General features: G+C 40.3%; 1 non-coding gene across 1 annotated transcript; it reads right to left on the bottom strand.

Moving 5' to 3' along the window:
• Positions 1–19,971: 19,971 nt before the first annotated feature.
• Positions 19,972–20,075, bottom strand: LOC115838431. Its single transcript, XR_004033457.1, has one exon. It is a non-coding gene; the product is annotated as a U6 spliceosomal RNA (small nuclear RNA).
• Positions 20,076–24,672: the final 4,597 nt, after the last annotated feature.

Genomic DNA, 24,672 nt, shown 5'->3' on the forward strand with positions numbered 1-24,672 from the left:
AGACAGCAAAGCAGCTATTATAAATATGTTAAATAAATGAAAGGAAGCATATTTAAGGAATTAAACTTTTTTGTGTTCACACACACTAAGGTCTATATATATATAAGAATTCTACAGGTCTTCTGACTTTCCATGCAGTTGGCAGTATCTGACTGACAGAGGTAAGTTTCCTGGGTTATGCTATAATTTACCAGGACAATTGCCAGTAAGCAGAGATTGGTTCCTTGCTTCTGTTTTATTTTTTTTGCTTTGCTTTTCCTTTTGCAGTGAGACCAGAAATTGGCTTCTTTGCTTGTTTTACGTATCTCATTGCATTCTTATATCAGTACAGTATCAGTAAATACTAGTACAAAGTAGCAAACTTTTTATGTAGCACACCTGTTAGCTTTCAGTGTGAGTTGCCTTCCCTTTCCAGCAGCAGCCTTGCAAATGGTTTGGTAAAGCACTCTGTGGGCAAATTACCAGTTTTTCCATTTATTTGCTTGAGACTTTGAGCAAGTTTCCTAACCTCTCTGAATTTTCTCATGTATAACACACCAGGGTTTTTAAAAAACTCTACCTTGTGAAGTTTCTCATATGTTCATTTAATAACTATCTTATGGGCACCTACTATGGTCCAGGCATTACGTAGGTGCTAGGGAAAGAGGGATGTACAGGACAAATAAGGATACCTAGCTTTCATTCTATTGAAATGGGGGTGGGGTGGGGGGTACAGACAGTAGAGAAGGAAAGAGATAACTAATTCAGTAAGATATTTTTAGTGAGTGATGACTGTATAAAGAAATTAAACTACCTATTGTTTAAAAATAAAACAATAAGTAGAAAATCTCAATAAAGAGACGTAATTTTTTAAGAACTAAATGAAAATTTAGCAGTATAACAACTGAAATAAAAAACTGACTAGAATAGCTCAATGGTATGTTAGTGACTGAAAATAAATCAATAGAAATTATCTAATCTGCAAGAGCAGAGAAAAAAGATTAAAGAAAAATGAATAGAGCTTTCAACACCTGTGGGACAATATCAAGTATATCAGCATACATTTAATGGGAATCTCAGGAAGAAAGGAGAGAAAGAGAAAGGGGCAGAAAAATATTTTTTAGAAATTTTGTGGGAAATTTTTTTTTAAGAAATGTATCTACACATCTGAGGATCTAAACCAATCTCAAGTAGGATAATTTAGATGCCTAAACCTATCTCATCATACTCAAAATCATTGAGAGCCAAAAAGAGAGAAAAATAATTCATTTAAAGAGAAAGACAAAAATAATTCATCGTGTACAAGGGGACCATTAATATGAGCTGACTTCTCATCTGAAACAATGGGAGCCAAAAACAGGGGAATAGTCCATATGCTGAAGAAAAGAAAAAATTGTCAACTGAGGATTCTATACTCAGCCAAAACTATCTCAAAAATGGAGGCAAGATAAAGACATTCCCAAGAAACAAACACAGAAAAGTTATTGCTAGAAACCTGCCTTACCAGACATTCTAAAGTTTTCATCCTGATAGAAAATGACACAAAACAATAACTTAAATCCATAAGAAGAAATGAAGTGCATTGAATATGGTAAGTATATCAGTTAACATGAAAGATTATTAATATATTTTCCTCATTTCTTTGTTTAAATTCCTTGACAAAATATGTGATTTTTATTCTAAAAGAATTATAACATTGTATGGTTCAATTCATAACATACAGAGATGTAATAAATGTAACAATAACAGTATGAAGTAATGGAAAAAAATGGAGCTATATTGAAGCAAGGTTTTGTTTTGTTTTTCCTTTTTTTTTTTTGAGACAGGATCTCATTCTGTCATTCAGGCTGGGGTACAGTGACACAAAGATGGCTCATTGCAGACTCAGCCTCCTGGGCTCCAGTGATCCTCCTGACTCAGCCTCCCGTGTAGCTGGGACCACAGGTGTGCACCACCACACCCAACTAATTTTTAAATTTTTTGTAGTGATGGGATATCACTTTGTTGCCCAGGTTGGTCTCAAATTGTGGGCTCAAGCAATCTTCCTGCCTCAGCCTTGTGAAGTGTCAAGATTAAAGCCATGAGCCACCATACCCAAGGTTTTTATTTTTTTTTTTTACTAAATATGCTAATTTTACTAAGTACTCTGTCATACGCTGGCAACCTCTTTAACATCTAGAGACTAAATGTCACAAAATTAGGACTCATTTGTCCATTATATACACTATATACAGAGCAAAACAAAATGCATGAAACATACAGAAAAATGGTGTCTGAAAATGTCCAATTATGAACACACTAGCATATTACTTTTGGCAATTTCTTCTCTACCACCTCCTCTGAACCATTGAACAAGTATAGACAGTACTATACTGCTCACAAAGGTGGCTTCACAATTCAGTTTCCAAAAGACAACATTTCCTATGAATTTTAGCAAAAATATATTTACAAAGTGGTATTTTACTGCCTCTACATTTAACATACATTGGGCACCTCTAAACATCTAGACAGACTAGATGTTTCAAGTAAGGAGTTAATTCGTCCACTCCACACAGCAGTCTTGAATAAACTGCAAACATGTAACAACAGTTATAATTTGAAAGAGTCTTCCAAATATGAACATTCTGGTCTAGAACCCTTCCTATCTTCATCAACCCAGTGAGCAAGAATGCTCACATTTTCAGAAGACAATCTTTCCTAGGACTTTTAAAACCAAATGTACAAAATATATTAGTTTACTAACTACTTTGGACATACACTGGCAATCTCTTTAACATCTACAAGCACTGGATTTGTAAATTAGGTTTCATTTGTCCTATATGTACACTATAGACACAGGTAAGTAAAACAAGTCAGGGACACCCACCCCGCCCGATGATGCTGGGTTCCTGCGCCTTGGGAGGAGGCACTGCATGGGGCAATGTCACCAGGGTCTGCCCCATATCAGGGTGACTGCTGAGCCTGATGCTCCCAACGGTCAAGCCTAGGGTCCCCAATCCACTCCCAGAGGCACCACATGGAGTAGGGCTATGAGCCAAGTGAGGAGGAGCCCAGGACCACCACTGAGCACCAGGACCATGAAAAGAACTTGTGGCAATGTCACCCCTGCCGGGGAGGCCAGCCCAGGGCCAGAAAGGACCTGGAGCCCCTGCCCCAGGCTGCAAGGAGGCATGGCCAGGGCTGCACACTCCATGAAGCCTACAGGAGCCAGGGACAAGCAGAAGCCCTGGCCCTTCAGAGTTGGCAGGGCAGGAGCTCCCTAGGTGCAGCTGCAGCCAACCTGACATGGCTGTGGACCCAGGCATCTCTGCACTCTCAGGGCCCAGCAAGCACCCCCTTCCCCCTGCAGGCTCAAGTGTGCCTGCTCCTGCTGCCTGGCTTCTCCTCATTGTTGGCACCCACTCCAATCTTAGAGCAAGGGCAGGGCCAAGCCCAGGCACTGTCGCAGCCTGGCTGGGGGTGCACACACTCAGGGCAGTACTGACATACAAGCCCGCTGCCACCTCAGTCCCCTCCAGACTTTGCGTGCCCAAAAGCATGGAGGGAGGCCAAGGGGACACTGAGGACAGCCCAGCACTGGCCTGCAGGTGCCCTTGGCATGAACAGCCTGGGCACCATGAACAGCAGCAGGAGGCAGACAGGCTCCTGGGCAGAATGGGGAGGGTCCCCAGTGAAACCCAACTTTCAAGCTGGAGAGGGCCTGAAGCGTGGGGGCTGGGCCACTGGTCCCACAGTCCAGCGGGGGAACTTGTGGTGCTGTTTTTTTGGGCCCATCCATGGTCACCCATGAGCCAATCAGCACACACTTCCTCTCCTCTGTGGCCCATAAAAACCCCAGACTCAGTCAGACTCAAACAGGACAGAGAGACGATGGGGAGATGATGGGATGACCAGTTGCAAAGAGGAACCACCCTCTCTGCTGAGAGCTGGACACTCATCAGGATGACCTGCCTAGCAGAGAGGAGCTACCCTCTCTGCTGAGAGCTGAAGAGATGATGGGCTGACCAGCTGTAGAAAAGAGCTGCCCTTTCTGCTGAGAGCTGAATACTCTTTGGGACACCCTGGCTATGGAGAGGAGCTGCGTACTGCGGGTTTCCTCTGAGCTGTTCTATTGCTCAATAAAGCTCCTCTTCATCTTGCTCACCCTCCTCTTATCTGCACACCTCATTCTTCCTGGTCGCAGGACAAGAACTTGGGACCTCCTGAATGGTAAGGCTAAAAGAGCTATAACAAAAACAGAGCTGAAATATGCCCCTTGCTCACCACATTGTGGGTAAAGAGAAGGAGAAAAGAGCTGCGGCCCTTCAGGGAACCCAGACCTGGGAGTTCCCCAAGCCAGGGCTGTGACTCCCTCTTTGGGACCTGTGGTTCCTGGCATCTCCAATCTTCTGGGCACTACCACATTCCCCAGTGCCAGCCAGGGAAGCAGCTTGTAGTGCACCTGGTCCAGCCACAGCCTCTCAGAGAACCAGCACCCAGGCCAGCATCTGGAGCCGCCCACCCTGTGGCAGCAGCGGGTGTGCCTGTGTGACCCCACACTCACTCACACACCCCTCACCACTCCATGACTGACCTGCAGTCTCCCTTGGAGGCATGAGATCCAGGCTGGTAGCATGAGCTGAGCACAGCCTGCTAGGCCAAGTGGGCAGAACAAGCCCAGTGGGCCCAAGCAAAACTCAGGCAAAGACACAACTAGCCACAGAGTTTCCCAGCCAGAAAAGCGACACCCCAAAGATCTCATAACAACACATCTCATCCATTGAAACAGAGCAGTCACCTGGGACCCAGATCGGCACAGCTCTACGGCCTAAAGAGGTAACCAAACCTGCTTGTGTCCATAGACCTCCTTCCCAGGCCCTCCACACCCTAATGGCATTTGCCGCATTTGGGTGGTCACCATGCTTCCCAGCCTGCCATTCCCACTGCCTTCAAAAAATGCTGCATCCTGGAAGCTCGATGGGGCTTTCATGTAGGCCCAGCAGGGTTGAGCTGGGATACCCAGCAACGGCCAGTGGGGTCCAGGCTTAGAGAGGCCACCACCATTAGTCACCAAGGTGAGGTAGGGAAGAGAGGTTCATCACTGCTTCAAGGCCTGGGCCTGGCCAATGGGTAGCCACAGCAAAGGTCCCGGGTGTCTGCAAGGCAGAGGGTGCAGCCTGTCCTGGGCACCCCCAGCTCACCTGCTACCCAGAGGGTAGCTGTGCTCCGCATCTCACCATGCTCTCTGCTGGACTGGAGCTCAAGGTTTTTATTTTTTACCAAAATTAAGTCAGTATTATTCTAAAGTTGATTGTGAAGAATTAGAAAGTATATTGTAATTCCTAGAGCAACCACTAAATATATATATATATGTATATGACTACATATATGCATCCATGTTAAATAAATCTACCATGAGATCTAATTGACACACTAAATTACTGAACATAAAAGACAGCTGTAAACAGGAACAGAAAAACAAAAAATACATTAGACACAGAAAACAAAGAAAAATGTCAAATGTAAATCTGATCATATCAATAATTACACTAAAAAAGAATGTACTAAATTATTTAATTAAAAGGCAAAAATTGCCTGGCTGACTAAAAAAGCAAGAAGCAACTACAAGTTGAGCATGCCCTATGTGAAATGCTGGGGCCAGAAGTGTTTCGGATTTCTGATTTTTTCCAATTTGGGGATATTTGCACTATTTACCAGTTGAGCATCCCAAATGAAAAATTAGAAATAAAAAATACTCCAATGAGCATTTCCTTTAAGCATCACGTTTGCCCTCAAACAGTTTCAGATTTTAGAGCATTATGGATTTCAGATTTTCACATTTGGGGTGCTCAACCTGTATATACTATCTATAAGACAGATACCACACATTCAAAGACATATATAGGTTGATAACAAAAGGATAAGAAAAGATGAACCACTATTACAAACAGTATATATAAGATAGCTGAGTGGCTATATTATTATCAGACAAAATAGATTTTTAAGAAATATTATGGATAAAATGGTGAAAGCATATAACTTATAATAAATGTTTACACACCTAACAACAGAATCTCAATATATATGAAGCAAAATCTGAAAAACCAAAAGAAAAATGACAACAATAATAGTTAGAGATTGTCATATCCCATTCTCCATAGTTCAGAGAACAAATGAAAATTCATTAAGTATATAGAGACTTAGACAATACTATTTACAAACTTAGCCTAAGTGATATGTAGAATGTTCTACCCAATGACTGCATAATATACATTCTTTTCAAGCATATATGAGACATTCTTCAGGGTCTACCATATGCTAGATTATAAAATAAGTTTTAATAAATTTAACATGAATAAAAGCATAAAATATTTTCTGACTGTAATAGAATTAAATATGAAATTCCCAAATATTTGGAAATTAAACAACATACTCCTAAATAATCTATGGGTCAAAAAATAAATTACAAAAAGAATTAGAGAAGAATTTGAAGCAAGTGAAACTGCAGAAATTTATGGGCTGCAGTACTAAAACAATGCTTAGAGAGACCTTTATAGATTTAAAAGTCTTTATCAGAATAGAAAAAAAGGCCTTAAATCTGTAAACTTAGCTTTTCTATTAAGACACTAAAATAAAAATAACAAACCTAAAGCAAGCAAAAGAAAGTAAATATAAAGACTAGAGCAGATATCAACAAAATAGAAAGCAAATTATATAGAGAAAAAAATCTATGAAACAAATAGTTCTTTGAATAAAACAACAAAAGTGACAAATCTTTAGACAGAATGACTAGTGAACTGAACAGTGTCCCCCAAAAAGCCATGTCTGTAACCTAATCCCTGAGGTCTGTGGATATTACCTGATACAGCAAAAGACTGAATATTACCATCTGAAGCAAATGATGTAATCAAGTTAATAACCTTGAAGGAAGGAGAGTCTCTTGAATTACACAGGTGGGCCCTAAATGCAATAACATGTATCCTTACAAGAGAGAATAAGTGGGAGCGTTAAGACAGAAGAAGAAGATAAGGCAATGTGACCATGAAGGCAGAGATAGGAGTGGTGGGGCCACAAGCCAAGGGATGCCTGGAGCCACTAGAAGCTGGAAGGCTAAGGAATGGTTTCTCTCTTAGAGCCTTCAGAGGGTTCATGGCTTTGCCAACACCTCAACTTTGGACTTGTGGCATCCAGAACTCTGACAGAATAAATTTCTGTTAATTTAATCCATCCAGTTTGTGAGAATTAGTTTCAGGAACCACAGGAAACTAATACACTGACCAAGGGGGGTAAAAAAGAAAGATAAATTACCAGAACCAGAAATATTAAAAAGGAGCATTGCTACCAATCTTACTGAAACCCAGGCTTAAATCATGTTCATCATTATTGGATCAAGGAGATCTATTGCTACTCTAACAGGATCTGCTGGCTGAAAGAAAATCACATCTTCTCTGGAAGAATAACACATCCGCAACATTACCTATAAATTTTGATACACAAAGCCTGACATTAAACGGAAACTTAACAGGCATGGCAAGAAGAAAGACCAAATAAGAATAAAATGCTAAAATACAAAAGGAGCAGACCCAGCAGCAATCCAAATATTGGAGTTAGATATTGAAATAACTGTTTAATATGTTTGTGAAAATAGATTGGGATGTAGAGATATTACCAGTGTATTAGGCCATTCTTACATTACTGTAAAGAAATACCAAGACTGGGTAATTTATAAAGAGAAGAGGATAATTGGCTCACAGTTTTGTAGACTATACAGGAGGAAAGGCACCAGCATCTGCTTGGCTTCTGGTGAGGGTCTCAGGAAGCTCACAGTCATAGCGCATCATGAAGGGGGCGCAAACGTCTCACATGGTGGAAGTAGGGGCAAGAGAGAGAGGGGGAGAGGGATGTGCCACACACTTTTAAACAACAAGATTCTGCAATAACTCACTCACTATCGAGAGGACAGCACCAAGGCATGAGGGATCCACTCCCAATACCCAAGCACTTCCCACCAGGTCCCACCTCCAACAATGGGGATTACATATCAACATGAGATTTAGGGGGACAAATATTTAAGCCATGTCAACTATTGAACTGGAATCTATTCTAAAAATCATCCATAATTTATAAACCTTCCACAAAGAAAAAGCCCAGAGACTTTCGCCAGTGAATTCTTCCACATAATTAAGGAAGAAATAATGCCAATATTACACAGGCTTTTCTAGAGAATATTAAAAAAAAGAACACTTCCCAATTCCTTTTACGAGACTAACATAACATTGACAGCAAAACTTGACAAGGACATTAAAAGAAAAAAGACAAGCCTATCTCTTTTATGGATATAGATGCAAATACTCTAAATAAATGGAATTTAGCAATATATGAAAAAGGTAGTTCATCACAATCAAACTGAGTTCATTCTAGGAATTTAAGGTTGGTTTAACGTTTGAAAATTAATGTAACTTACTACATTCACAGAATAAAGAAAAAAACTCATATTTTCATTCCAACAGATACAGAAAAATATCTGATAAGATTCAACATCCATTTGTGATTTTTTAGATGTCAGCAAAATTAGAAAGAAATTTCCTTAATTTAATGAAGTGTATATTTTTAAAACGTATGACAAACACTATATTTAACAACAAAATATTAAAAGCTTTACCCCTGAGATCTGGAATATAACAAGAATGCCAGCCATCACCACTTTAATTCAACCTTGAGCTAACCAATTGAACAAAACAAGAAAAAGAAATAAATGGTATAAGAAATGGAAAGGAAAAAATGAAATTGTCAGTATTCACAGATGACATGTAGATATCTAGAAGAATACATATATGACTTATTAGAATTAATAAGTGAATTTAACAAAGTTGCTGATACAAAGTCCAAAAAAAAGTATTTTTATGTACAGTCACCACACCCCCCTTCCTTCCTGCTTTATCCATAGAGAATACATTCCAAGCCCCACAGTAGATGCCTGAAACATGGATAGTATTGAACCCTATATGTGGTATGTTTTCTCCTATACCTACATACCTATGATAAACTTAACCTTTTCACTTAAAGGAGGTACTTTATGGCTTCTCTTTGGTATATCTGAATTACCAGCATTACTACTCTTACACTTTGGGACCATTATTAAATAAAATAAGGGTTACTCGAACATATCAACTGTTGTGATACTGCAACAGTCAATCTGATGAGCAAGACAGCCACTAAGTGATTAAATGGTCAGGTAGCATAGACAGTGTAGACATGCCGGACAAGAGGATGAGTCACATCCCAGGGCGGACAGAGCAGGTTGGCACAGAATTTCATCACTCAGAATGACACAGTTTAAAAGTTATAAATTGTTTACTTCTGGAATTTTCCATTTAATATTTTTGGACCACAGTTGACTACAGGTAACTGAAACCCCAGAAATCAAAAACACAGGTAAGAAAAGATTACTGTACCTACCAGCCAAAAAGAATTTGAAAGTAAAACTTTTTAACATGATATAATTTTTAAACAATATTTTTATTTAAAAAATTAATACCATGAAATTAGTCTAATGAAAGATGTGAAAAATTCAATACAGAAAGCAAGAAAACATTACTGAGAGAAAATAAAAACTTAGATGGGAAAGGAAATTTTATGATTAAGTAATGGAAGACTCAACATTGCAAAGGCATCATTTCTCCTTTATATTGATCTATAGATTCCATGCAATCACAATCAAAAACCTTTGCTGAAATTTTTCAGTGAAAAATGACAAGATGATTCAAATGGGTTCTGAGTAAATGAGACTTTTTTTTTTTTTTTTTTTTTGAGACAGGGTCTCACTCTGTGGCCCAGGCTGAAGTGCAGTGGCACAATCTTGGCTCACTATAGCCTTGACATCCTGGGCTCAAGAGACCTTCCCACCTCAGCCTCCAGAGTAGTTGGGACTACAGGCACATGTCACCACTCTTCTAATTTTTGTATTTTTAGTGGAGACAGGGTTTCACCATGTTGCCCAGGCTGGTCTCAAACTCCTGGACCCAAGCGATCCACTCACCTCGGCATCCCAAAGCGCTGGGATTACAGGCATGAGCCACTGCACCTGGCCGATATCCCTATTTTTAAAAATGAATCTCAATCCCCCACTACATGTCAAGCACACACACATCACTTCCACAAAGACTGGATTCAAATGTGGAAGATAAAACAGCAAAGCTCCTAGATGATAACATAAGAACATACCTTTACAACCTTTCTTACACAGAACATAAAAAAAAATTAAACACAAAGGAAAAGATCATAAATTGGAATATATTATTCTCTTTATCAAAAGACAGCCTTTGTTCATCAAAAGACAATTTTAAGAGAGTGAAAAATAGGAGACTTTTGCAACACAGATATTCAACAAAGGACTTATATTCTGATCATATTAAAAAACACTGGAAATCAACTTAAAAACCCAGCAACCAGTCTTAATTAATGGGCAAGATACTTATAAAAGAGGATATCCAAATAACTAATGAACGTATAAAATCGTATACAATATTATTAGTAATCACAAATATCTACTTCAAAACCACAATGCAATGTCATTATACACCACCGAATTGGCTATTTTTTGTTACAAAATAGACTATAACAAGTGTGGGTGAGGATGTAAAATAATGGAAATTGTCCGTTGCTGCTGGTACGGGTGCAAATGGATGAAACCACTTTAGAAAACAGCTTATCATTATCTACTAAATCTGAAAATACACATACCCTTTAACCCGGCACTCCCACTTCAAGTTACATAGCTAACTTGTTTATGAGCACCAAAGACACGTGCAAGAATACAGTACATAATTTGAAATAGCCAGAAACTGAAAACAGCACAAATGTTCATTATCAATAAACAGGATACATAACTTAGGCATATTCAGAATGAATTTGTTCTTGATTTTGTACTTGTGAACTACAGCTATTCCCACAAGTATCTAACATAATGTTGAGAGAAAGAATCCAGACCCAAAAGGGCACTGGCTCTACGATTCCATTGCTACAAATCTTATACAAAGATAGAATAGGTTACATTTTGGGAAGGGGTCCTGACAGGAGACAGCAAGAGGAAAGCCTGTGGGGTGGTGGTAATGTATTTTTCACCTAAGTGATGGTTACATGGGTGTGTTTATTTAGTAAAAATTCAAAAGGGTTATATAAATATAATACACGGCCTCTGTATCCATAGGTTCTGCATCTGTGGATTCAACCAACTGCAGAATTAGCCATTGTCTTTCCAGTGTTGGAAATGAATTTACACTGATTCATCTCTCTTTACTCATCTTCCACCCCTACCCTCACCCACCAATAATCATGGCCATTTATTTTACTATGATCAGGCAAAGATGGGCTGCAGTCTTTGTCTCTGAAGAGGATAAAGGTGACTGGCTCCTGTGGTGCTTTAGGACCAGCTTTCCTGACTTCTGGTCTTACTCTACTTTGGAAAGGCAGTCTGTACAGGAGACACAGCCATGGAAGTCACCAGCACATGGATGGTAGTGAAGACCTGGTTCTAGAAGAGCTCACGCTGAGCATGCAAGTGTGGGGTGAGGAGACGGCTGAGGCTAGAACACTGGATGGAAAATGCCAGTATTTAAAGAGTAAACAACTAGAGATGCCATAATACAGAAATCAGGAGATGACCATTCTAATGAGTCTGCACACTCTGCTCCAGGAAAAGTCTGACTCTATGACTATGAGCCCAAGGAGCAAAAAGGAGTGGTGGAAGCAGGTCCAGGTCTGAATCTCAGCCATCCAGCAACAGGTGCTGAGAGAAGGAGAAGCAAGCACAGTGACTTTGTTCCTGGAACCAGTTCCAAAAACAAAATGACATTGTCCTCTCCCTCTTCTGCAGCACAAAAGCAAACTGTCCCTAAGCAGATGCTTCCCACGGGTCTCCCTTCAGTGGCCCTGGGGCAGAGAATGGCTCCACCCAAATATGGGCAGCTCTCAGTGCAATCATAGGACGGCGCAATAGTTCCAACTCTAATGGGCTAGTGGCTTATTAGGACTAAATTAGTCCACAGCTACTAATATTCATTTGTCATAAACAGTAAATGCAAGATTCGATACACTCACGGGAAACACAGACCCAGAAAGATCTTCCCAGGGGAGGCGGGGAGGTGGGAAGATGGCTCTGCTCTGCCTTGCCATTCAGGCACCTCTATTTCTACTTTGGGCCTTTCTCTTCACCCTGGTTTAACCTTAGAAAATTCATAACCATGTGAAAAAGAGTAAATAAAATAAAATGAACACAGCACCTGTATTTTATTTTATTTTAATATTATTTTTTTTTTGAGATGGAGTCTTGCTCTGTCACCCAGGCTGGAGTGCAGTGGCACGATCTCGGCTCACTGCAAGCTCCGCCTCCCGGGTTCACACCATTCTCCTGCCTCAGCCTCCAGAGTAGCTGGGACTATAGGCGCCTGCCACCATGCCTGGCTAATTTTTTTGTATTTTTAATAGAGACGGGGTTTCACCATGTCAGCCAGGATGGTCTCGATCTCCTGACCTCATGATCCACCCGCCTTGGCCTCCCAAAGTGTTGAGATTACAGGCGTGAGCCACCGCGCCCAGCCTTTTAACCTCAATGTTTATTCTCAGGTTTATAAACTTACTCTACTGAACATCTATTGGAGCAAATGACTTGCCCTCCAAAAATACACCACCAGACACTCCTACTGGAATCATGTCCCTTAAACACCCCTTTCATCCTGACGTTGGCTCCTTGTTCTCTCCAATGTTAATTGTGAACTCTCTATTGCCTCCAACATCTAGCCTCTCCTTATCTGCTCACCTGTTCTCACTGCTCCCACGCAGAGATGTCTCCTTAGAGGCGACCTCTCTCTCTATGCCTGTGTCCCCCACCCTCACCAACCATTGCTTCATCTTCAACTCGAGCCTCATCCCCTCTCTTTCCATTCAAACGCCTCCACATAATTGAAGCTGTCACTAACCCACCTGACACTCCCTGCCTTGAGATCTTGTAGCATCACACCTGCACCACATAATTTGCACTTCATTATATTCGATGGGGAACGTGGGGAATCTTTTAAAATATGGCCAATTGTGGGCCCAGAGTATGTCCAGGGAAACCAGCAGGCCATCTCCTAAAAAACCTTAGAGGGTGATATTCATTAGCTTAAAAAATATTTTTAAAATGGTTCAGAATTTCTCTCCTGGACTTGCAGGCTCAGACACCAAATGTGCCATCATACCATGAGTAGACTATTTCTTAGGAAAGACTTACCTTACCCAGGCCCATAAGATCCTCTGGTCATTTGTCATAAACAGTAAATGCAAGAGGCGATGCACCTACTGGATACACAGACTCAGTGAGATATTCCCAGAGGGAGGTGGGAAAGTGACTCTTCCCTGCCTTGGCCTTCAGGCACCTCTATTTCTATGCCAGGCCTTTCTCTTCACCCTGATTTAACCTCAGAAAATTCATAACCATGTGAAAAGGAGAAAATAAAATAAAGATAGTGCCAGTACAGAAGAGTGGTTATGAGTTTAGACACCAAGGCCAGACTGCCTGGATTGAGACTGACTTTACTACTTGCTGGCTCTGCAAACTTGGGCCAAGTACAGAGCCTTTCTGGGCTATATTTCCTTGTTTCTTAAATAGAGATATTAACAGATAGTAACATCCTCAAAGATTGTGGTGATGATTAAATGAGTGATAACTGTTTTAAGGATTAAATGTGTGAAGTGCTTGGAACAAAGGCTTGCACCTAGTAAGCACTCAGTAGAGGTTAGCTATTATTTTTAATTAAGTCAGAGGAGTAGTTTATTGATTTATGATTTCAAATAGAAGTGTTGCAAAGAAGTTAAAAACTCTAGCCAGCCTAGCCTCTGCTTAGTAAACATGGATGAAGACCAAGAACTTCTTTATGGGATTCAAATAATGAGAAGCAATAGAGCATGATGCTTTTAATCCTGGCTCCAGTACTTAACTGTGTAAACGTGGGTGGCCTATTTATTTTCTCCAAGCCTCAGTTTCTTCATCTGTAAAACAGAGATGGTGATAGGATCTTCATCACAGGGTTATTATTAAGATTCATGGAGAAAGTCCACATAGGGCTTTGCACTGCGCCCAGCACATAGAAACCATTCAATATATAATAGCTCTTGTTGTTAATATTTAGCCCCAGACCAGTGTTTATTTCACTATGCTCAGCTGCCTCTTGAAACAATCAATCCCTCCTTCTCTCTTTTCCATGTTTTATTTTCTTCAACACACAGGTCTCATCTTTTGACACTTTGATCCGTATGCACATTCATAAAGGACTTTCAAAGAGCCTAGATTACAACAGAGAAGACCTGCCCATCTGTAGTGTAAGGACAGGTGTCCAGTGGGAAGACCCACGCTTTAGTGTGATCCTGACATATGATTTGTATTACATTGGGCTGGATATTTAACATTAGATTCATTTTTCCTCATCCTGAGAGATCAACAGTCAATCAATATGAAAGTGATTTTAAAAGTTTAACGTCCTATACAACGTCAAACTATTTTATACCATTACTTGAAAAAGAACACACAGTGATGGGAAACATACTGGACCCCAAAATACAAGAACTTAGATTCCACATCTGCAAACTAGAGATACTAATACTGTTTTTATGGCACTAGCTGAGGTGAAATGAGGGATGTAAAGCTCTGAGAAAAGACAGATTCTGTAGAAATGGCAAACAGAATGTAATCCTAGTGTGGGAGGGATATTGAGGCACCTCACTTCTGGCGATCCAGAATTTAGGTGAGCAATGAAGCACAAAATGAACCCAGAATTTGCTGCTCAGATATTTCCTTGTCTTCCTCCGATCTATTACAATGGCCAGCTCCCCAACTAAGAACCGAGGACTGAAACCCGAGTTTGTCAGGAATCCGATTCTTATTTCTCATTTATCTGTACTTACATTCATTAGAGACTCAGGACTGGGTTTTCTTCCACGCCTGGAAAATATTGTATCCGCCAGTCATCCGCAAGTATGAACACTGAACTTCAAAGCCAACAACTGAGTCCGAAAATAGATTCTTCCTCCAAAGGGCACTAATAGAATATTTGCCCCAAAGTTTTGAGATCCAGAAAGCCTGGAACATCCTTGTGGAGTCGTAACTAAGCAGGCATACTACAAAAGGCCTCACAGCTCCAACATCTATGCATATTATGGGATAGAGCTCCCAATGACCTAAGAATAGTCATGTTGGCTGACAACCAACATCCTCCTACTTGTCTTCTGGGTATGATGGGTGTTAAAATGCAAAATGCTCCAAAATAACTATATGTCAAAGTTCTCAGTCATTTGCAGCTTACTGTTAATAAGCATCAGATCTTTTTGTGAAGAAGTGTTACCTTTTCAAGGGGGAAAACTCTACACTAAATCAAAAAGCAGTGGACACTAGCCACTTTACAATTTTCCTTTGGTCAGGCCTCAAATTGCTGCTACTGGTTCAATTAATTCCAAAGGACCACTTCATATTATGGGACCACTTCACTTAGGAGAGAGCCTTCCCTTTTTATCTTTAAGAGAAGTAACCCTGCAGTTTTGAATTTGACCATCTGAACAGGAAGAAATGGAATGCGTCAGTTTATCTGAAAATTATACTTGGTCAGAAAAATATCTTAAGAAAAATTGTAATGTTTCATCATAGTAAAAGATAAATTGTAATCCCACAGAATACTGAGTAGATAAAAGAAAATCAGAAGAACCTAGAAATGTCCATTTATTTCCTTACTTGAGTTGAGGCAGATGAATTATTTTCTACAACCAAAAACGTACAGGTCCACAAAGAGGTTCTTGCCGGGTACGATGGCTCATGCCTGTAATGTCAGCACTTTGGCAGGCCAAGGTGGGTGGATTGCCTAAGCTCAGGAGTTCGAGACCAGCCTGGGCAACATGGCGAAACCCCATCTCTACTAAAAATACAAAAAATTAGCTCAGCGTGGTGGCATGCGCCTGTAGTCCCAGCTACTGGGACGCTGACAGATGAGAATCGATTGAACTTGGGAGGCGGAGGTTACAGTGAGCCGAGATTGCGCAACTGCACTTCAGCCTGGGCAATAACGCGAGACTCTGTGTACAGGTCCACAAAGAGGTTCTCTGAGTGAGGAAAAACAAAAAAAGCAGCTCTTTAAAGAGCTGGATTTTATCAAAAGTAAGGGAAACTAGAAAGTATCTGTGTCCAGATATCACATTCCAAACTGCAATGTCATTCCTCGAAGAGATAAAATGGAAGGTTGTCTCCTAAGTGAAATGGTTCCTCAGCTTGATTTTGGAACGATCCTTGACATGGGAGTAGCAGCGAACTTCATTGAGCATAGCTAGCTCAGGCCTGGCCATAGCATTGGAAAATGCCGCAGAAGGGCCCCAGAGATGAGGGCTGTAGTTTTGCCTGCATAACAGGGGAAATGAGGGCCTTGAGAACTCATATCTTGAGAGGCGACTTCTTGAGAAAACAAATATGACAAAAGGCTGTTAGCAGCTTTAAGAGGTACAAAGGGTTCCCAAGTCTGTAGCGAGCTCAGTAAGGGGCCTCAGTGGCTATTTGCCAAAATCAAAAGAGTCATCTGAAATTATGCATGGGAAAGAGGACAACTGAGGTGTTTTGATTGGGCACTCCCATTCCTAGCAGGAAGTACAGCAAGTCTTCCTTCCTCATTGTGGCAGACTGAAGCTTCAGAATGTGTGTTAGCACTCTGCAATATAAGGAAGAGGGCAAGTTGAGCTCCACTGCAGGACAACTGGCCAAACAGCTATCCATTGGTGGCCATTAAAATAAAATAAAGCTTCTCAGTTTGCAGAATCACATTTTATGTGGATTTTTCATTTTCTAGTTTGTAATTTGGTTCCCTGAACGGTATTCTATATTTGGCACCTGGTGTCTTGGGTGGAAGTTGCTGAGTCTAACCAGAATCACAGGAGGAAGGAAATGTGAGGTTGTGGAGGCTGGGGAAAAAGGTGCAAGAACCACTAAATCATCATCCCTAGGGTGGGACTTGGAAAGGAGTACATATGTCCCCAAAAGATTTATACCACTATACTTATGCAGCTCCATTCCTCACAGCCCCAAACTGAAAACAAATCAACTTTTCAAACAACAGAAGAATAGGTAAACAAACTGGGAATCAAATAAAATATAATTCGCGGCAATAAAATAAACAAATCACTGAGACTTGCAAAAATATGGATGAATTTTGAAAGCATCATATGGAACATAAGTGCAAACTGAATGATTCCATTCTTACAAAGTTCAAGTAAAGGCAAAATTAATCTATGGTGATAGAAATCAAAGAGAGGTAACTTTTGAATACAAAGCGGTTTTGACTACAGAGAGACAGGAGAGAGCTTTCTGGAGTGATAATTATATAAATATTTATGTATGCAAAAATTCATCAAACTATGTTTCAGATTAGAGCACTTTCCTGTGTATAAATTACTTTGTTTTAAATTCACTTTTCAAAAGAAATATTATTTAATAAGAAAGAACAATCTGTACTTTAAAGGTTTGGTAACTCCTTTCCACTACACTAAATATTTTACCTTAAAAAAAAGTTTGACAACCCACACACACATGCACACTCATTCCCCACCCTCCTACTTGACATAATGTTGAAAACTGAATTAGTCTTGAATAACTTACACTTTCATAAAAGAAGCTCTTCATTCTGAAATCTATGCAATTCACTAAACTGTACTGTTCACACTGCTTTCATCATTTAAAATTCTCAACAGGTATTTCATTATTTCTTACCAGGTCTTGTAATAAAAACAAGTGTCAGTATGCAACCAAATGCAAACCAGCTCCACCCAGGAAAATCATAACCTTGCTTTTAACTCTACTGTAAATTATTGTATACATGTCATGTTTTCAATTACTTTTAAGTTTTAAGAGTTACTTACACAAATGTTTTCATCTATGGCTTTTCTCACTGTAATTCGTTGAGTCCCCTTGAATTACTGCTCAAGTGTTTTTAGCTTTTATTGTTTAAAAAAATTGGATAACCTCAAACTGCAAGTTGATTGTGCAACCAATCAGTACAATGGTTTCATTTTACAGACAGTATGACACTGCTGGTGTTTCTGGGGCTTCATGGCTTCTGCCCATCCCATTGACTGCTGCTCTGTGTTCCAATTAGCCTCACCTCCTGTATTTTCACTTCTCTCCTCCCACTCTAGCCATCAAGCATAACAAGGAAAGTTCATCTGACCTCCCAAGAGCTTTCACGTGTTCCTCAAGGAGCTGCTTTGTGGATCAAATCTTTCCATTCCGTTCCTCTTTCTTTGCTATTCTCTCCCACCAATGCTGTTTGATTAGAATTTTGCAGCTTTAAAAAGAATAAGGTGGCAATTACATCGTTTCCAATAAATATTTTTCTCCCACATCTTGTTACCTGAGGAGCAGGTCAGCTGAAAATATGCATTTTCCATTTGTAAGGGGTCAGTTCTGCATATGCTGTAATTTAATTTATGTCTGGTTTGCAACACACACCTGCGGTTCCAAATGAAACCCCCAAACAGACTGACAAGTGCTTTTATGAAATAAACAGGAAAGAACATAACCTAGCAAACCTTCCAGAGCCCAATAGTCTCCAAATATATGACTTTATTTCAGTGACAAATGTAGCCAAATATTAAATAAGGAATTGAAACTTTTTTTATTATTATACTTTAAGTTTTAGGGTACATGTGCACAATGTGCAGGTTTGTTACATATGTATCCATGTGCCATGCTGGTGTGCTGCACCCATTAACTCGTCATTTAGCATTAGGTATATCTCCTAATGCTATCCCTCCCCCCTCCCCCCACCCCACAACAGTCCCCGAAGTATGATATTCCCCTTCCTGTGTCCATGTGTTCTCATTGCGTGTTAAAGAGAAAGCACTCTTATTTATTACAGCTCATCTCCACAGATCAGAACTCATATATATCTCCAGGTCTTAGGATTCTGAGACTCCCAGACTCACAAACCTATAACTTAAACACAGCTGGAGCTTGCTCGCTATTCTGGTTTTATATTCCTAGATCTCCTTAATTCTCTTGACTCTAAGAGAACCGCTTACTCACCACATCTGTTGAGGGAGAAACCAAATGCTTTGTGCCTTTCCTACCAGCCAAAGTACCTGCAGTAGAGTTTTCAGACATGGCTTTCAGAAGCAAAACGTATAGTGTACTGGAGACACATCTAACGCTTCCATAATTTTAAATACAGCAGTAGTGTCGAAGAAGAGTGAAGAAAAAAAATGTTTGTGAAATTGCCAGCCTATCAACTCTCAACAAATTTGCCACTCACCTAAACCCTACTTTGGTCTAATGGCCAGCTACTTGAACTGATGGCTCCTTTGCTTATCAAAATAGCACCTGTCAATCCTGGCAAAATGAGGAATTGTATCTGTGTGTCCTCTTCCAATGCTACAACTAATTTATTAGGGTCCTAAGTTCTTTTTGATGGATTAACAGTCCTGGTGAGCACAAACAAGCCATTAGATTGACAGCAAAATTTTTCCACACTATAATGATTCACTAATGTGTTGACTGCTACCACACATTAATCAATTAGGAAACTTAAAGAATAGAAAATCTGAACTATTTTTAATTTGTTTTTTCCTCTTTTCACATTGAGATCACTACACACAATAAAATGCATAGGCTTTGAGTGATGAACTTTAACAAATGTGTATATCCATGTAACCATAATGCTGGTCAAGACAGAAAACATTTCCATCAGCACTAAATGTTCCCATGTGTCCCTTCCAGTCAACTCACCACCACCACCCAGAGGCAATCATTGTTCTAATCCTAGTACCATAGAGTAGGTTTGCCTGTTCCAAAGCTTCATGTAAATGGAATCATACAGTTTGCACTCTTTTATATCTGACTTCTTTCGCTTGACATAATGTTTTCAAGATTCATCTATGCTGTGTTTATCCATATTTTATTTGTTTCTTATATGGATATACGACAGTTTGTGTTTTCTTTTCTTATTTTAAAAATTAAAAGAATGCTTTATGAGTTTGCGTGTCATGCTTGCACAGCAGCCACGCTAATCTCTGTATTGCTCCAATGTTAGCACCTGTGCCGCTGAAGCCAGCACTACCATAGTTTGTTTTCCACCCTCCTGGGAGTGGACTTTTGGGTTTTTTCCAGTTTGAGGCTATGAGAACTACAAGTCTTCAGGTGAACATATGCTTCATTTCTCATAGGTAAATACCTAGGATTGGAGTTGCTGAGTCATAGGGTAGTCCTAAGGCTTAACTTTATAAGAAATTGCCTGGCCAGGCATGATGGCTCATGTTTGTAACCCCAACACTTTGGGAGGCTGAGGTAGGCTGATCATTTGAGCCCAGGAGTTTTGAGACCAGCCCAGGAAACATGGCAAAACCCTGTCTCTACAAAAAAAATACAAAAATTAGCCAGGTGTGGTGTCACAGGCCTGTAGTCCCAGCTACTCAGGAGGCTGAGGTGGGATGATTACTTGAGCCCAGGAGGCAGAGGTTGCAGTGAGCTAAGATTGTACCACTAAACTCCAGCCTGGGTGACAGAGCTAGACCTTGTCTTTAAAAAAAGAAATTGCTGAACTTTTTTTTAACATGAACACTTCCATCTCCACTGATGCCCACATGCCAGCCTCAGCCACAGGCCCACTCTTTTTTTTTTTTTTTTTTTTTTTGAGGCGGAGTCTCACTCTGTTGCCCACGCTGGAGTACACGATCTCAGCTCACTGCAACCTCTGCCTCCCGGGTTCAAGTGATTCTCCTGCCTCAGCCTCTTGAGTAGCTGGGATTACAGGTGAGAGCCACCACGCCCGGCTAATTTTTGTATTTTTAGTAGCGTAGGGGTTTCACCATGTTGGCCAGGCTGGTCTCGAATGCCTGACCTTGTGATCCGCCCGCCTCAGCCTCCCAAAGTGCTGGGATTACAGGCTTGAGTCACCGCGCCTGGCTGCCACAGGCCCACTCTTAAAAAGATAATGCATAATATAAGATTTTGTTTTTCTTTTCTTTTGTTTCTTTCTGCTCTGACAGGTAACTTTGATTGTCATTGACAGTTTTAAGAATTCAATACCAACCAATGAAGGGGTATGAATATCCTTGCTTAAAGAAAGTTAAAAAGGCCAGGTGTGGTGGCTCACACCTGTAATCTCAGTACTTTGGGAGGCTGAGGTAGGTGGATCACCTGAGGTCAGGAGTTTGAGACCAGCCAGGCCAACATGATGAAACCCCACCTCTACTAAAAATACAAAAAATTAGCCGGGCATGGTGGGGGGTGCCTGTAATTCCAGCTACTTGGGAGGCTGAGGCAGGAGAATCGCTTGAACCTGGGAGGCGGAGGTTGCAGTGAGCTGAGACCATGCCACTGTACTCCAGCCTGGGCAACAAGAGCAAAATTCCATCTGAAAAACAAAACAAAAAAAAAGTAAAAAACCAAAGTGCTCCAAAGAAGACTTAACTCCCCAGACCAGGCCTTCAGAGGCTGTGCCAATAAAGAGATGCTATGTTCATTGTTGCAAACACATCCATTCCTGGGTTACCCTCTGAACTTAGGCAGTGGGAAACTTTTTTTATTTAACATTACCACTGGTTTTAGCAGTGAAATCACTCCTAAAAGGGAGGGTACTGTGCAAATTAATGTTATAATTAAATGCTTGGTACTAAAGTAATCTTGGACAAGTCTTTCCCTTTGTTTCTGCTTTGGAGACTTGGGGTTCCCCAAATCCTCTTGGGTGGCATTCAATGGCCAGCCCTGGCATTAGAGGGAGGACAGCTGTTCATGTTAAGACAGCTCCGGTTTTGCATGATCAGCAGCCATGCTCTACACCGGATTAAGATTTATCCTTTCGATAATATGAAAAACAAGTAAACAAAAGGCACTGCTTGAAAATAATGATTTACCATAGAACACATTTTGCTTTAGTCAAACCTTTTTTTCTTCCTAAGGAAAAAGTGTGTGGGCTTATCTCTTGAAAATGCCAGCATGGCTGTGAACACTGGGGAAATTAAAAGACTGAATAGAATAGATTTCTTATGTATGCCTATGCAGGGAGTTACATGGCTTATTTATTAAGTTGTGTGCTAGGGGAGGATTATCTGCTTCGAACTTACCTATTACTTTGTGACAGTGATTTTTAAATATGGGGTAGTTTTGCATTGTACAAAGCCAAGTTCAAATGGAATCTTAAACTTAGTAACTTTGGGAGCTTCGGCTATGACTTAGAATTTGGAAAATCAGAGATATAAACATTGTCCCCACCACCAGCCCTTGCCCAGAAAAGGAAAGAATTTGATGATATTCTATAGCCTTTTGACATAGCATCAATTATTCTTTCATAAAAATAGAGGTCAGTAGAACATTAGTGCAGGTGTCTAGAGTAATGAATGCTGCCTAACAAGGTTGATGGTCAGTACATCCCCATTTACTGCAATAGCCAAAAAAGAACTAAGACAGAGATGTCTCTGTCGTGTGAGAAAGAGATGCATACTCTGGAGTCACATATTACAACAGGGAAACAATGGACACAATTGTGAATATCAGTGCAGCTTTCAGCTCAGTTCAAAGGCAAGAGTGGTCTCATTTATTAAATGGGATAGTTATGACCTGGTGCCTTGAAGTTATGTGCCACCAGTTAACATTCTGCACCAAAGACACTTCTTGTTTTTAATGTGAAAAGTATGCAATAGCTATTAGCCAGTCTTCAGAATATTGCTTAGAATCTAAGTTAATGCTATTACTCTTATTTTATTTGAGGAGAATAAAGAGAATACATATACAGAGAATAAACATATATATTGACCTTCAAGAATGCTTGCCCCTAGTCCTGATCAAACTTATACTTTTGACCAAAAATATGAATCTCTACAAAGAGTTTGTGAAATACTCTGTGATGGCTGTTTTAAATGACATTATCAAATATCTGTTCACTTTGGACCAAAACATAGAATGTACAACATTAAAAATAGGATGGATTTTGTCCTACCCTGATCCCCACAGTTACGCCTGCAACTCCTGCAAAGGTAACCCTGTTATTGCCTCTTGACAATAACCCAGTTAGACAAGATATTTTATTAGAAAATTCTTTTGGAATGCATGGGCCTCTTGCTATTAGAAAATACTTTCTAACTATAGAAAAATTTATTCTTTCCATCGAAGGGAATGAGTGGCCTATTATTTCAAAGCAGCATCCTTTCTTCCACAGATAAGTCAGTCAATATTTATTTTCATTTAAGAATCAGAGTTCCAAGCTGGCATACTCTTACACGTATGGTCATGGTTTTGATAGGCACTAGGAAACACAAATGTATGAAACTCATCCCCAGAACCTGCTCAGCCCTGGGCAAACTGGTATGCTTAGTCACACTATTTTAATAGCCAGCAAGGAGCCAACAGTCCAAAATCCCTTTCTGACACCCCTTTCATAATCTAAAAGTATCTTATTAAAATGAATCTCCTTTTAGTTCTGGAGTTCATATCATACTTCTAAATGATGCAGAGTAGCAGGTATATTTGCTTCTAGGGATGCCACAACCAAATGACTTAAAACAACAGAAATGTATTCATTCACAATTCTGAAGGCTAGAAGTTCGAAATCAAGGTCTTGGCTGGATCGTCCTCCAAAGGCTCTGGAAAATAATCCTTCCTTGCCTCTCATATCCTCTGGTGGTTGCTGGCAATCCTTGGCATTTCTTGGTTTGTGGCAGCATCACTCCAATCTCTCCTTTTGTCTTTACATGACCTTCTTCCCTATGGGTCTACGTCTCTCTGTGTCTCTCGTCTTCTTATAAGCATACCAGTTATACTGGATTTAGTGTTCACCCTAATTCAATAGGACCTCATTTTAACTTAACTTATTACATCTACGGTAACATTCACAGTACAACAGACTGAATGCATCCCCCACCAAATCCATATGTTAACCCCAAGGTGATGATATTAGGAGGTGGAGCCTTCAGGAAGAAATTAGATCATGAGGCTGGAGCCCTTATAAATGGGATTAGTGCCCTTATTAAAGAGTTCTCTTGTCCCTCTCAGCGCCACGTGAGGATTCAAAGGGAAGTTGCAGTCTACAACCAGGAAGGAGGTTCTCACCAGCACCTGACCATGCTGGCACCCTGATCTCAGACTTCCAGTCTACAAAACTATGAGAAGTGAATTTATTCTGTTTATAAGCCACTCAGTCTATGGCACTTTGTTATAGCAGCCCCAACAGGCTAAGACACACAGGTACCTGCAATTAGGACTTCAGTATAGCTTTCGGGGGACATAATTCAACCCACAAGAGCAAATGACCCCCATCTTCATGATTCCAGTGGTTCTCACTTCTGAACACACATTAGAATTACTTGAGGTAGTGTTAAAAACAAAAAACAATGCCCCATCCGTTCTCCCCACTGCCATAAATTAAATATTAATATCTAGAGCAGGCGTGTCCAATCTTTTGGCTTCCCTGGGCCACATTGGAAGAAGAATTGTCTTGGGCCATGCATAAAATACACTAACACTAACGATAGCTGATGAGCAAAAACAAAAATAAATTGCAAAAAACTCTCATAATATTTTAAGAAAGTTTATGAATTTGTGTTGGGCTGCATTCAAAGCCATCCCTGGGCTGCATGTAGCCTGCGGGCTGTGGGTTGCACAGGTTGGACAGGCTTGATCTAGAGGAAGCCTGGATGCCATTACACTGTAAAGCTCCT

Source organism: Nomascus leucogenys, chromosome 14 (assembly GCF_006542625.1).
Source record: "Nomascus leucogenys isolate Asia chromosome 14, Asia_NLE_v1, whole genome shotgun sequence".
Lineage (NCBI taxonomy): Eukaryota > Metazoa > Chordata > Mammalia > Primates > Hylobatidae > Nomascus > Nomascus leucogenys.